A 12,531-nucleotide genomic window follows, 5' to 3' on the forward strand; every position below is an offset into this window, starting at 1 on the left:
GAATCCAGTTGAAATGCAAAACTTTCCTCTGAAAAGCAATGCCATTGGTTGCAGAAGCATGGATTAAATGCCTATATGTCATGCAAAGTGATGGCACTGGAGATAAAGAGAAAAAAGAAAAGAACATGTCTCTTTTGTCAAGGAGTTTTCATTGCACTGAGGATAAAACAGTATGGAATCTGGTTGTTGCTGTCATTCAGTCTTGTCTGACTCTCCATGACCTTAGTGGAGGTTGTCTTGGCAGAGATGCTGGAAGGATTTGCTATGTCCTTCTCCAGCTCATTTTACAGATGAGGGACTGAGGGCAAACAGGGTTAAGTGACTTGCCCAGGGTCACACAACTAATAAATGTCCAAGGCTGGATTTGAACTTAGGAAGATGACTTTTTCTGCATCCAGATCGAGGGCTCTATTCACTGTGTCATCTGGCTGTATCAGAGACATGTGTATGTATGTATACACATATGTACATGTATATGTGTATGCATATACATGAGTGTATACACATCAAAAATTAATTTCAGGAAGAAGGCACCCTAGAGCAATAGGGAGAATTAAGAAAGTCTCATGTAGGAGGTAATCTCTGAGATGTGATTTGAAGGGAACTAGGGACTCCTCTATTAAGTACAGGTGAGGAGAGAGAACTTTCCAGCCATGAAGAAAGAGTAGATGCAAAAGTAGGTTATTTTGGTTACAGTGTCGAGTGTGTAAAGAGGAATAATATGCAACAAGTCTGAAAAGATAGCTTATGAAAGGTTTAAAAGGTCAGAGGGTTTGTATTTTATCCTAGGCACAATCATCAGGAACTGAGGCTTCCTGAGTGAGGGAGGCGTAAGGTCAGACCTGTGCTGTTGGAAGATTACCTGGAACAAGGAATAGACCTACATCAGTCAACCTAGGAACACCTCAGATTGGCGTGTGGGATATTGGCACCATTAAAAATCCTTACAGCTCTTCTCTGTGCATGCAGAAAGAATGGAAATTCAGAAGGGAAAATGAATGGGCTAATCCCCTTGCAAGGTTACAGGGGTTGGGATATATTGCCTGAAGGTCTAGAAGTCTCCAACGTGCAGAGTCCATGGTCCTCAGAGAAGACCTACTTCTCCTCAATTTTACTTATTAATCATGCTTTTTTTTACTAAAATGACCAATATCCCCAAGTGTAGCGATCTCCTCTCAGGATAAAGAGAAAGAAGAGATCAAAAAAGAAAGTTTCTAATTTCCTAATTATAGGATCATTGACTCATGAATGAAGAGCTAGAAGGGACCTCAGAGATGATCTGGCCCAGCCCTCTCATTTTACATTGGGCAGCTAGGTGGCACAATAGATAGAACACTGGATGGGGAATCAGTCTTCCTAAGTTCAAATCTGGTCTCAGACACTTGTTAGCTATGTGACCCTGGGCAAGTCACTTCACCCTGTTTGCATCGATTTCCTCATCTATAAAATGAGCTGGAGAAGGAAATGACAAACCACTGTAATAGCTGTATACCCCTGTCTACCTCAGTTTGCTCATCTGTAAAATGAGCTGGAGAAAGGAGTGGTAAACCACTCCAGCATCTTTGCCAAGAAAACCCCAAATGGGGTTCACAAAGAGTTGGATATGGCTGAAACAATTGAAAAACTAGAACAAACTGAGGCCTACACTTCACCTGAGGGTACTCTTTCTGATCGTGAATGGAATAAATTAAGACTCTGAATAAATGAGCATTCCAGAAGTGAGTCATATTCCCTAGGTCACCTCTTAGGTCTTCAACCAGTGGTTTGGCTATTGTCATGAAATTAGGAGCAAGAACCCAAGATTCCCAGATTTTCTCTCTGACTGTTTATCTGACTTTATACAAGATGAGACCTTTCTCCATGCCTCAGTTTCCCAAATAAAAATTTTTTAAAGGTGCTCCCAAGTGAGGCAGGTACCTTGAGAAGCATTATGGACTTTACAGAACAGAACTGAACTTGAGAGTCAGAAGACCTTGGTTGAAAGACACTGAATTACTATGAAAGCTAATAATCTCTCCTTTCCCTAACCTCTGTTTTGAAGATTTCTTGCCCCTCCATAGGAAGTGAGGATTCCAGTTGAGAGCATATGGCCTCTGTTTCCTCCATCTGTCATAGCCTCTACTATTTCCTCTAATAAGTTTAACAATCCAGATTCTGGTCGGCCAGGTGGATTGATGCCCCCCCACCTCAAGTGAGATCAATAGACTTTAACTTCAATCTCTTCCTCAACTTAGTTATGTTATTCTTAAATATCCACCCAGACCTTGATTCCCTCTTCAATCTATAGCACTATGGGTATCCCAGGAAGCAGCTGGAATGCATCTGGGAAGTAACTAGCTCACTGCAGAGTCTGCCAATACCAAAAACAAATGACTGTGCACATCCATGTCCATCAACTGAACAGGGTAGGAAAACACATGAAAGCCATTTGAAAGACTGACAACATCTCCTTGGAGTTAGCCATGGAAGCCAGAAAGACCCATGCATTCTGCCTACCTAGATAAACAGGGTTTTCCAAATGGCTTCGGGACTAAGACATAGTACAGGGCCAAAGCATTTGAATGTTATAAAGGAGGATCTCTATTAGACTTTGGCATTAGAAGCCAATGTGCTTCTCCTTTAGGATTCAAGTAGTTCAATAAGAGCAGAGTAATATCTTGATGAAATGTACATGCACAATTCAAATGGAATTTCTCCAAGCTCAGAAAAATTTGAAGTTTATTTAGCCCATATGCGATCCCAGATTTTTTTCCCTTTCTCTTTAAAGAAATAGACCTTTGAAATGAACATTTATTTCTGAGTCACTCAAGATCAAAATCCCTCCTTCCTTAACCTCAAATCTTTAGTGACAGTTACTCTGTGTCACTTGAAATATTTGGGTTTTTTTCTTTTCTCCCCATAATAAGAAACTCAGCAGATGTACTTTCTACAGTGCCTAGTGGGTCTCACATAACTCTTCTATTAGCTGTGAATACACAATAAACATTAGAACTAGGAATTAAGCAAGGTGACAGTTTACAGTAAGATTATCACATGTTGTATGGCTTTTTCCCATAGAACACATATGTAATAAAGTAAGACTCTGAATGTACAGGGAACCCAGGACGAAATCATCTTCCCCAGGTAACCTCTTAGTTCTTCAACCAGTGGCATTGTTATTATCATCAAATCTAGAACAATACCCCAAGACCCCTAGATTCTCTCACTGGTTTTGCTCTGACTTTACATAAGAGGAGATCCTTCTCCATGCCTCAGTTTCCCAAATAAAAACTTTTAGAAGGTGCTCCCAAGTGAGACAGGTACCTTGTAAAGTACCATGGACTAGTGGAAAGAGTACTGAATTTGGGAGTCAGAAGATGTGACCTTTCAATTACCAGTCTTATGACCCTGGGTAAGCTATTTCTCTGAAACCTCAGTCTCCTTAGTCTGAAAATAGGATCAAGTCAAAGAGGCTGTGATTTTATCAGTGTGGATAACTCCCAGTATGGGAATTTCATTTAACAATGCAGATGGCAACCCATCTACAACTCAGCTAAGTCTTTGACATACACAAAAGTGAGCCAAATCACAGAGCTAATACGTATTGGGGGCAGGATCTAAGATAAGGTGATAGGTCTTCTTGAATCTAAACCCAAGACTCGATCCACTACGCCAAAGTGACTTTGTAAAATCAGGAATAATAATACTTACAGAGCCATACAGTCTGATATGCAGGATAGTAGGTGCTTTACAAAAAGCAAAACATGTTCATTGATTGCTCCAAATTATGAAAGAAAGTTGTTTCAGCCATATCCCACTCTTTGTGACCCCATTTGGGGTTTTCTTGGCAATGATACTGGAGTGGTTTGCCATTCCCTTCTCCAGCTCATTTTACAGATGAGGAAATTGAGGTAGACAGAGTTAAGTGACTTGCCCAGGGTCACAGAGGTAATAAGTGTCTGAGGCCAGATTTGAACTCAGGAAATTATGGGAAAGAAAGAGGAAGGAAGGAAGGAAGGAAGGAAGGAAGGAAGGAAGGAAGGAAGGAAGGAAGGAAGGAAGGAAGGAAGGAAGGAAGGAAGGAAGGGAGAGAGAGAAAGAGAAAGAAAAAGAGAGAGAGAAAGAAAGAAAGAAAGAAAGAAAGAAAGAAAGAAAGAAAGAAAGAAAGAAAGAAAGGAAGGAAGAAAGAAAGAAAGAAAGAAAAAGATTTTCCAGCATCTCCTATAGTCCCTCCCCAACAGGGGTGCTACAAAGAAAGTTTCTGTTAACCATGAGAGACTGCATTAATAGGAGATTACCAGATTATTACTTTGGAGTATTTGGGGATGGCCCATGACCGAAATCTCGGTCAAGAGCTATTCTTCCCCTCCTGCTTTTCCACTGCTGGTCCCAAGTGTTCAAATTAAACAAAAGTAAAACTGGCTCTTGCAGACAGCTCACTCTGTACAGAGCTCAGTGGTGCCCAGCTCCAAGCACTTGGTGGTTCCCTCAAACCAAGAGGCCCAGACAGGGGCTATTCATGCAACAAAGGAATCCTGACGTCCCCCAGGTTGTTGGGAAACACATTCATTAAACTTGCCCCGTCCAGAGAACAGCCCCACTTGACAAAGCCTTGAATGTTTGACAAGAAAAGATGGTGGTTTTGTAAAAATCCCGTAAAGGTCGTTCAATAACAAATCCTGATGATGGCGAGCCCAGGCATCGGAGACATTAACAGAAACCCCCCAGGAGGCCAACTGTATCTTCAAGGTAAACAAAATCTGCCTGGCCCGCTTCAGCCCTCGAGAGGCAGAGAGAGCCTGGCAAGCTCTAATTTGCCAAAGACTATAATTTCCAGGCATTTTCTCCTTGGTACTTGGTGGTTTAATACTGAATGAGATTTCTCCTGTTCAGCACATTTGGAGGATTAGGACATAACTGCCTAGAAGCACTTCAACAGTTCTTTGAGAGGTCTCAGCTGATCTCAGAGGGGACTTGCTCAGAGATTTTTTGTTGTGATGGACGTTAATAAAACTTGTGACTAGATTCCCCTTCCGGGGCACCCACGCATCCACAGAAATTCACAGAGAGCCCTACAAACGGAGCCTTGACCCCACTGAATCAGAAAACTTCAGCCTAGGAAACTAACCATCCACCTTCTTTATTTTTCCTTAAAGCCCAGCACTTTGACCCAGTCGTGACCTCTTCTTTTCCCAGTCTATTTTCCTCTCCCCCAAAGCCAGGGCCACCATCACATCTCTCACAGTCAGGTCCAACAAAGGCTTGTTTATATAGGGTAATTCAGCTACAGGGCAGGGGGTACGCAAGAAGGATGAGGCAGCTGAACAGCCATTCAGGAAGAAAGCACCATTCATGAGGGCCCCCAAAAGGACAGGTTTATGGAAATGCCCCCTGGGGCAAGGCCAGGAGGTTGGTGGCCTTTCAGAAAGTCTGGCTGAGGCAAATGTCTTTCCTGAGAAAGGATCCTCCCTCACAGGCAGATACTCCTTTCACATGCATGAAGCAAGGTGCTCAAAGCTTCCAAGGTTGCTAGAGATTTAGAAAGGGGTCTGGGGTAACAAACAAATGAAGTCTACTTTGACTCTGGCCAGGATCCAACAACACTAACACTATTCTGACTCTGGCCAGGCACTGATCTGAAGAATATTCTGGCTCTGGTCAGGCAAAGACCCAAAGACTATTCTGGGTTTGGCTAGTCAGCGTCCTGAAGACTAGTTTGGCTTTGGCTAGGATCATTATCAGGCTATGCTGACCATGGGGATTTCCTGAAACAAGGGAGTAGATAGCCTTCCTAAACCCTCAAAGGTGGAAAAAAGAATGGAGATTCTTTCCAGAAGAAAGTGTACATAATCTCAAGAAGGAGGCATTGAATTGAGAGTTGAGACAACTGGATTCCAGGCCCATCTCTTCCCCTGACTTGCTCTGTGGCCTTGGGTAACTCAATGTCTCTAGAACTCAATTTCTCCATCAGTGAAATTGGAGATGACTACGTACCCTACCCTACTCCCCTGAGGTCATGAGATTTAGAGCTGGGAGGGCCTTCAATATCATCTAGCAGGGGTGGGCAACCTCCAGCCTGAAGGCCACATGTGGCCCTCTAGCTTCTCAAGTGCAGTCATTTGACTGAATCCAGACTTCACAGAACAAATCTCCTTAATAAAAGAATTTGTTCAGTAAAACATGGACTCATTCAAAAGGCTGCAACCAAGGACCTACAAGGCCATGTGTTGCCTCAAAGGTGTAGGTTCCCCACCCTTGATTCTAGCCCTTTCCCTTTTTATAGAAACTGAGGCCCAGAAAAGTATAGACTTGCCCAAGTGCTAAGAAGGAGGGAAACAAATTTGGATTCAGGTCCAGGGCTTAGCATGGTGCCTGGCACATAGTAGGCACTTAATAAACGTTTATTGATTGACTGACTCTACATATTAAACTCTTTCTCTTCTTTGTCAATCTACTTCACCTTACCTCACAGAATAAGGGAGAAATAAAATGGAACATCAATTGATGTAAATGTTCTAGAAGAGAGAAAAGAGGCTGTGTAAACAAGAGAGAGTGTTTTATTTAGGGAAACACTCATAATCTTGATTTCTGATCCATGGACTATTTGGACTATTTTTAATTCTCCGCCAGCATCCAGGCACAGAAATCACTGAATCACAGAACCTCAAGGTTAGAGGAGACCCCCGAAGCCATTCTGTCCCACCAGAATCTTCTGCCTGTGATAGAAGGTGGAGATGCAGCAGGGAGTGCTATCTCTAGAGGAAGCCATTTCACCTTTAGATAGGTCTAACTGGTAAGACATTTTTCTTTAGAATAAAATAAATTTGCCTCTTTGTAACTTCTGCCCATATCTCCTAGTTCTTTCCTCTTGGGTCAAAGAGAAAAAAGTCTAATCCCTTTTCCATAGGCCAACCTTTCAAATAACTCTAAAATGGCTATCATATCCATCATAGTAACAAAACATTCCTTTATCCCCTAATGGTAACATGGCAAACTGCTTCTGCCTATAGAATACCACAGGGTGCTGGAGGATGGAATCCACTGGATAGAGATGGGACCTGCCCTTACAGCCTCACCCTCAGTCCCATCCACCTAGATTCCCACCAGGATCTTCCCTTCCCCACAATGCACTCTAAGTCACAGTATGCTGGAATCAGCTCAAAATCTGTGACACCTTGGAATCAACAAAGGAGATAAATCACAGTTTGATTTGTTGTCTTATTAATTGTCTAGACTTGAGAAAGTGATGAAGAAAATGTTAATGTTGCAGATTAAACCTACAGAAATCTGCTTGTTAAACATTTACCAGCACACCACTGCTCTAGGGACCACCGGGCTTTGCCATAAGCCCTGTCATAATGCTTTAAGGACAGCATTCCTGTATGTGCTGTCTACCCCCAATTAGAATATGAACTCTTTGCAAGGACTGACCACTTTTCTGTCTGTGTTCCCAACACTTATCATAATGTTTGTCACACAGTAGGCACTTAATCAGTTTTTTTCTCCAGTCTATTCATTCTCCTTCATTATTCTCTTCTCCAAGATAAACATTCCCAGTTCCTTCATTTCAACATGTTTCTCAGGTCACTCTTTAGCTTATTAATGTTGTTCCTAAAATGCAGATTTGATTTCTGTAAAAGATTCCCCTAGACCTCTTACAGGTTCACAAACATCATATTAATAATATTTTCACCAACATTATTTTCTTATATTTACCCTTTTCTTTACCCTCTCTCAGTCATCCTGCCCACAACCCCATGCCCCCAACCCAGAACTTCCCAATGCTTTGTGAACACACTTCCCCTTCTTTACAATCAAGTAAATAAAATAAAGTCCTCCCCCGTTTGTCTGATGCCTGTTTGATTGGAATGACGATCAGAAACCAGACACCTCACTTTGTCTTTCTTGCCAACTATTTTAGCTTATTTGCCATGAGTACAGGGTATAATTAATATCACACAGGAGCCAGCATTGTCATTTTTCAAATCATTTCCCTGGAAATGTTCTACACCTCTTAATGGCCCTGCTAATGCTGTAGCTGTCATGTTTTGGACAGCTGCGCTTTTACAAGACAAACTCAGCTGTGCCATGCGCCTCTCTGTAGACACTTTAGCTCAAAGACTCTGAGGCCATGGATGCCAGCTGGTAATGGCTATATGGAAATCTTTGATTAATTTTTTTACCTCTTGGTGCTGACTACTTCTCAAGAGTCACCTTCCCACTTCCCACCCCCGGCCAGCTCTCCATCTCATGCCCTCTCTCTTTTTTCTCTCCTTCCTATTTCTGAGTTTCCTGATAGATAGCTGATCACAGAAATGGGCCAAAAAAAAATTATAGGACTAATTAAAGCTAAGCCATTCAGTCCAGATGTGGGAAGAATCACACATCTGGACAGGGTTATGCCATCCTTAGGAGACAAAATGTGAATGGAGCAGGACCTTTAATTTTTTTTTTTAATTTAAGGATATGCATTTACTATTTAAGGCAATCTTGATGTAGTAGGTAGAGGATTAGCCTTGGAGTCAGGAAGGACTGTCTTCAAGTCTTGCCTCTAAGTCTAAAACTTATAGCTGAGATACTAATGTGCATCTAGTAGATGGAATTCTCCATATAAATAAAATCACAGGTCCAGAAAAAAACTTTGAATTTTACTGATAAACAAGGTACTTAATATAGGTAAAATGCAATTTTTCCTAGGAATTGGGTCATGGGAGCATAGATTTAGAAATGAAAGGGGCTTCAAAAAATAATATAGTCCAACCCCTTCATTTTATAGGTGAGGAAATTGAGGCCAGAGAGGTGAGCTGATTTGTCCATGGTAACATGGTAACTTGAAATAAGAGAACTAAGGGCAGAGAGGGGACATATATTAGAAGTGTTCTGGGGATGTAAACAAGGAAAGCAGAGAAAATCTGACCCACAACCAATATTTACTCAGTGACCATTACATGGATGCCTTAGAATAGAAGAGAGAAATCTACTATCTTTAAGAGATTAGAACAGTTAAGAAAAATATTCATAGACACTGTTGGAAGGACTTTTGACTTGTTTGTTTTTATTACTTAAGTTGAGGAAAGGGAAGGGAAATGGGCTGGTTAGTTGGTAATGTCACAGATGACTCTGCCCAGAAAATCCAACTCATCCTGGTTTACCAGGCAGGTCTGAAGAGAAGAGGTACCCTTTGCTAAGGGACCAGGTTGAGGACACAGGTTCCTGCCTCCATCCATCCCTCCCCATCCCCTCTTCTTTTAAAGGCTAAACACTAGTGCAGTATCCCTGCGTCTTTAATACCATGTTTATTAGTGATCTACGGTACAGAGAGAGAAGAGCGCAGAACTTCCTTCATGCTGTGTCTGCAAAATGCTCCGGAAACTTGTCCTCATCAGAGAAGCAGCAGGTCCCTCTGTGGAAACCAGCCAGGCCAGAAAAGTGACATGCCCGGGATGCTGCTAAACATGCACAATTCGAAAATACACACTGTATTCTCTTCTGCATGATTTGCTGCCATTTAAAAGACAATAAACAGCAACTTTAGATTGCTAACAACGTGTCATTTAAGGTTTGCTGTTGCTCAACACGAAGAAAAATCAATGCCGGCTCTACAGGGGCAGAAAACCCTGAGAACTGAGCTCCATTTCAGGTCTGTTAGAACTCATTTCCTTTCTCCATGGTTGCCCCCTTGCACACCCCCTCAGGCATCCCCTCACAGCAGGCCTGACAGCTTGACACATTGACAGCCAGCACTGAATGACAACTGATTTGTACAAATTTCAAGCCTTATAAATCTACCTGTCACAACAACAACATAAAAGAGCTTGGGCCCAGCAGGTAACTCAGAAAAAGCTTCCCTTGACAGCACTTTCTGAAAAGCAATGGCGTGCCTCCTGCCAAAAATTCCAACTATCATCCTTGTATAACTTTGAATAAAAATTCAGGGCCTATTTTCTTGCCAACAGGCTACCAATCGTCTTATTTAAAGATTAAAAAGAGAGAACAGGAGAGGAGGGGGGGAGAAACATCCACACAATTTCATTTTCTACTGATATGAAAGTAGTACCACCTGCTATGGCAGGATTACCACACCGTTTTTCTCTCCAGTGCTCAGACAGAGTAAATGAGTAGGGCTTTTTACGGTATTTAAACAATATCCCAGAATGCAGTGGTACCATGCATCCATTACCCTCCTGCTCTTACTACCTACCCTGACTGCCAGTCAGGCTGCCAAAGGGACACGTTTTATCAGGGAGTAGGGAGGAGAAAGAAGAGTTGGTAGCTTTCATGTTAGTTCGACTCACTTGTGACTTCTGCCAGACAAAAGACTTTCACTTATCTCAGTACCATGCAGGCTCCCCTGCAAATCATCACTGATTTTCCTAATAATTATTAGGAAATTATAAAATTTAAAATTATTTATTATAAATAATTCTAAAATTTCATCTATGAGTAAGCCTTCACTGAAACGCTTACCCATTTCAAAGCAACAAGATATCATGGAATCTGATTGCAATGCTTCTTTTTAGCATGGTATCTGGTACACAAATATGTATTGATTTGTCCGTGGGGAAAAAAATCAACCAGATTTAAGAGTTTGGACCTTTTCTGAGGGGGGTTCACTTTGAGGTTAGAGTTAGGGGCCCAACAGATATGGCATTAATGTTGGTTAGAGTTAGATTGAGTCTCCCCATAATTTAGCATGGTGTCTAGCACATAGCAAGGGCTTAGTAAATGTCTATTAATGATTTTATAAGTGAGAGGTAGCATGGAGTAGAGGGCAGAGAATGGTTTAGGAAGGTCTAGTTTAAGGTTGCATGACTCTAGCCATGATTCCATTTAACTCCACAGTGCAGCAAGCAACTCTTTATGAACACAAGGTACAAAGTTGGTGGCCATCTGCATTGGCGAAGTGAGTTTCCTCATTGACAGTTTTCCAGATCGATAAAAGACTCAGTCCAAAATGAATTTTACACCTAAGAAAATCTAGAGAGAGATTCTGTAGATATTGATGGACATCAGAGTTACCAGGAGATATTTTAAATTGTCAAAATAAATGAAATCAAGATAAAAATGGGATCAATAAATAAAATACACTCAAGTTGCACTCTGATTTATGTTCTCCAGAAAGAGAGCATACATACAGGTGAGTTTTTAGAAATGTATGCAAAACAAACCCCAAGTAATTTGGCAGAGGAGGATCTAGAGCCTAGAAAGATCAGAAGGACCTCAATTTGAATTGCACTAAAAGGAACAAAGGTATTCCTCCTCAGGTGAGTTGCACAGTGATGACAAAGCTACTCACAGAACACATCTACTAAAGTCCAAGTTTCCCACACCTGGGGCCACAGAAGGCCAAATAGCTCTGGGAAACTCACAGGGGCATCAGGAAATATTTTAAATTTTCCAGATAAGTACTGCAATATCTGGCATGTTAGAGAGTTCACAAATTACCCACCAGTGTAAGGTTTCCGTTTTAGATCTAACTCTATTCCTATTGATGACATTTTCTCTTTTTGAGATGCATTTTTGTTTACTTGTACTCACAGTTCCACCACTAATTTTCCTAAAGTGTTTCATCTGCCACATCCTATCTTTGCAAAGCTAGGTTTTCTCTGATAAAAAGTAAGTACTGCACACAAATCAACATGGAATAGGAAATTAGGGTGGTGGTATCCAACTTGATTCCAAGATATGAGAAGCTGTGAGGTGCCCAACAGGCAATATCTTATTAGTAAATAATTGTGGTTATCCTCGAATGAAAGAAAAATATTGTTTTTGCTTTCAATTTATGTGTATTATTTTTTTCAAATGGCTACAGGGTTGTTAGAATGTTCATTTTTATTAGGCTGTTTGGACCTAAATGCTTAATAAAAGAATAGGTTAGGTTTTGTTGTTTGTCTGGTCTAGTGGGTCTTAGTAAAATTATTCTTAGACTAGAGTTTAAGGACATTGAGATCTGACAAGGTTTAGGAACCTCTGTATTGTTAGAGTAAACCTGTGAGTTGTCTTAAGGAAGGGAATACACCAACACCAATGGGTAGAATTTGCAAACAAGCAAATTTAGCTTTGCTGCCAGGAAAAAACTTGATACTCAGAGGTGTCTAAAAGGAGTATGAGTTTCCCTTCCTTGCAAGTCTTCAAGAAGAATCTTGATAATCATTTGTCTGGTATGTTATGGCGGGGATTTCTTTCATGTTTGAAATGGACCATATGGCTCTAAGTCCCTTCCAACTCTCAAATTCAGTGATTCTATGGTATCGTGGATTCTAGAAATATTGAAAGGTAAATAAATAACAACTTCCAATATGGTATCCAAAGGAACATCTTTCCCCCTTCAAAAGAAAAAACAACAACATCGCCAATGCACACGCACCCAATATAAGGGTGAAGAGGGTGACAGAGTAGGGGATGTCAAAATATCGACACCATTGTTAAAAGCATTTAATTTGGGGAGTAGAAGTAAGGGGTCAAATAGAGATTCAATTAATCACTCAATCAATAAATATTTAAGGACTTCCTATGTGCCAAGCACTGCGTCAATGTAACTGAATCATAGAA

The 12,531-nt window shown here is 41.1% G+C and overlaps 1 protein-coding gene across 1 annotated transcript in view; it reads right to left on the reverse strand.

Moving 5' to 3' along the window:
- Positions 1 to 12,531, reverse strand: part of LRMDA (leucine rich melanocyte differentiation associated) — a 1,314,096-nt gene that overhangs the window by 1,123,442 nt on the left and 178,123 nt on the right. The window lies entirely within an intron of this gene.

Source organism: Notamacropus eugenii, chromosome 1, assembly GCF_028372415.1.
Source record: "Notamacropus eugenii isolate mMacEug1 chromosome 1, mMacEug1.pri_v2, whole genome shotgun sequence".
Classification (NCBI taxonomy): domain Eukaryota; kingdom Metazoa; phylum Chordata; class Mammalia; order Diprotodontia; family Macropodidae; genus Notamacropus; species Notamacropus eugenii.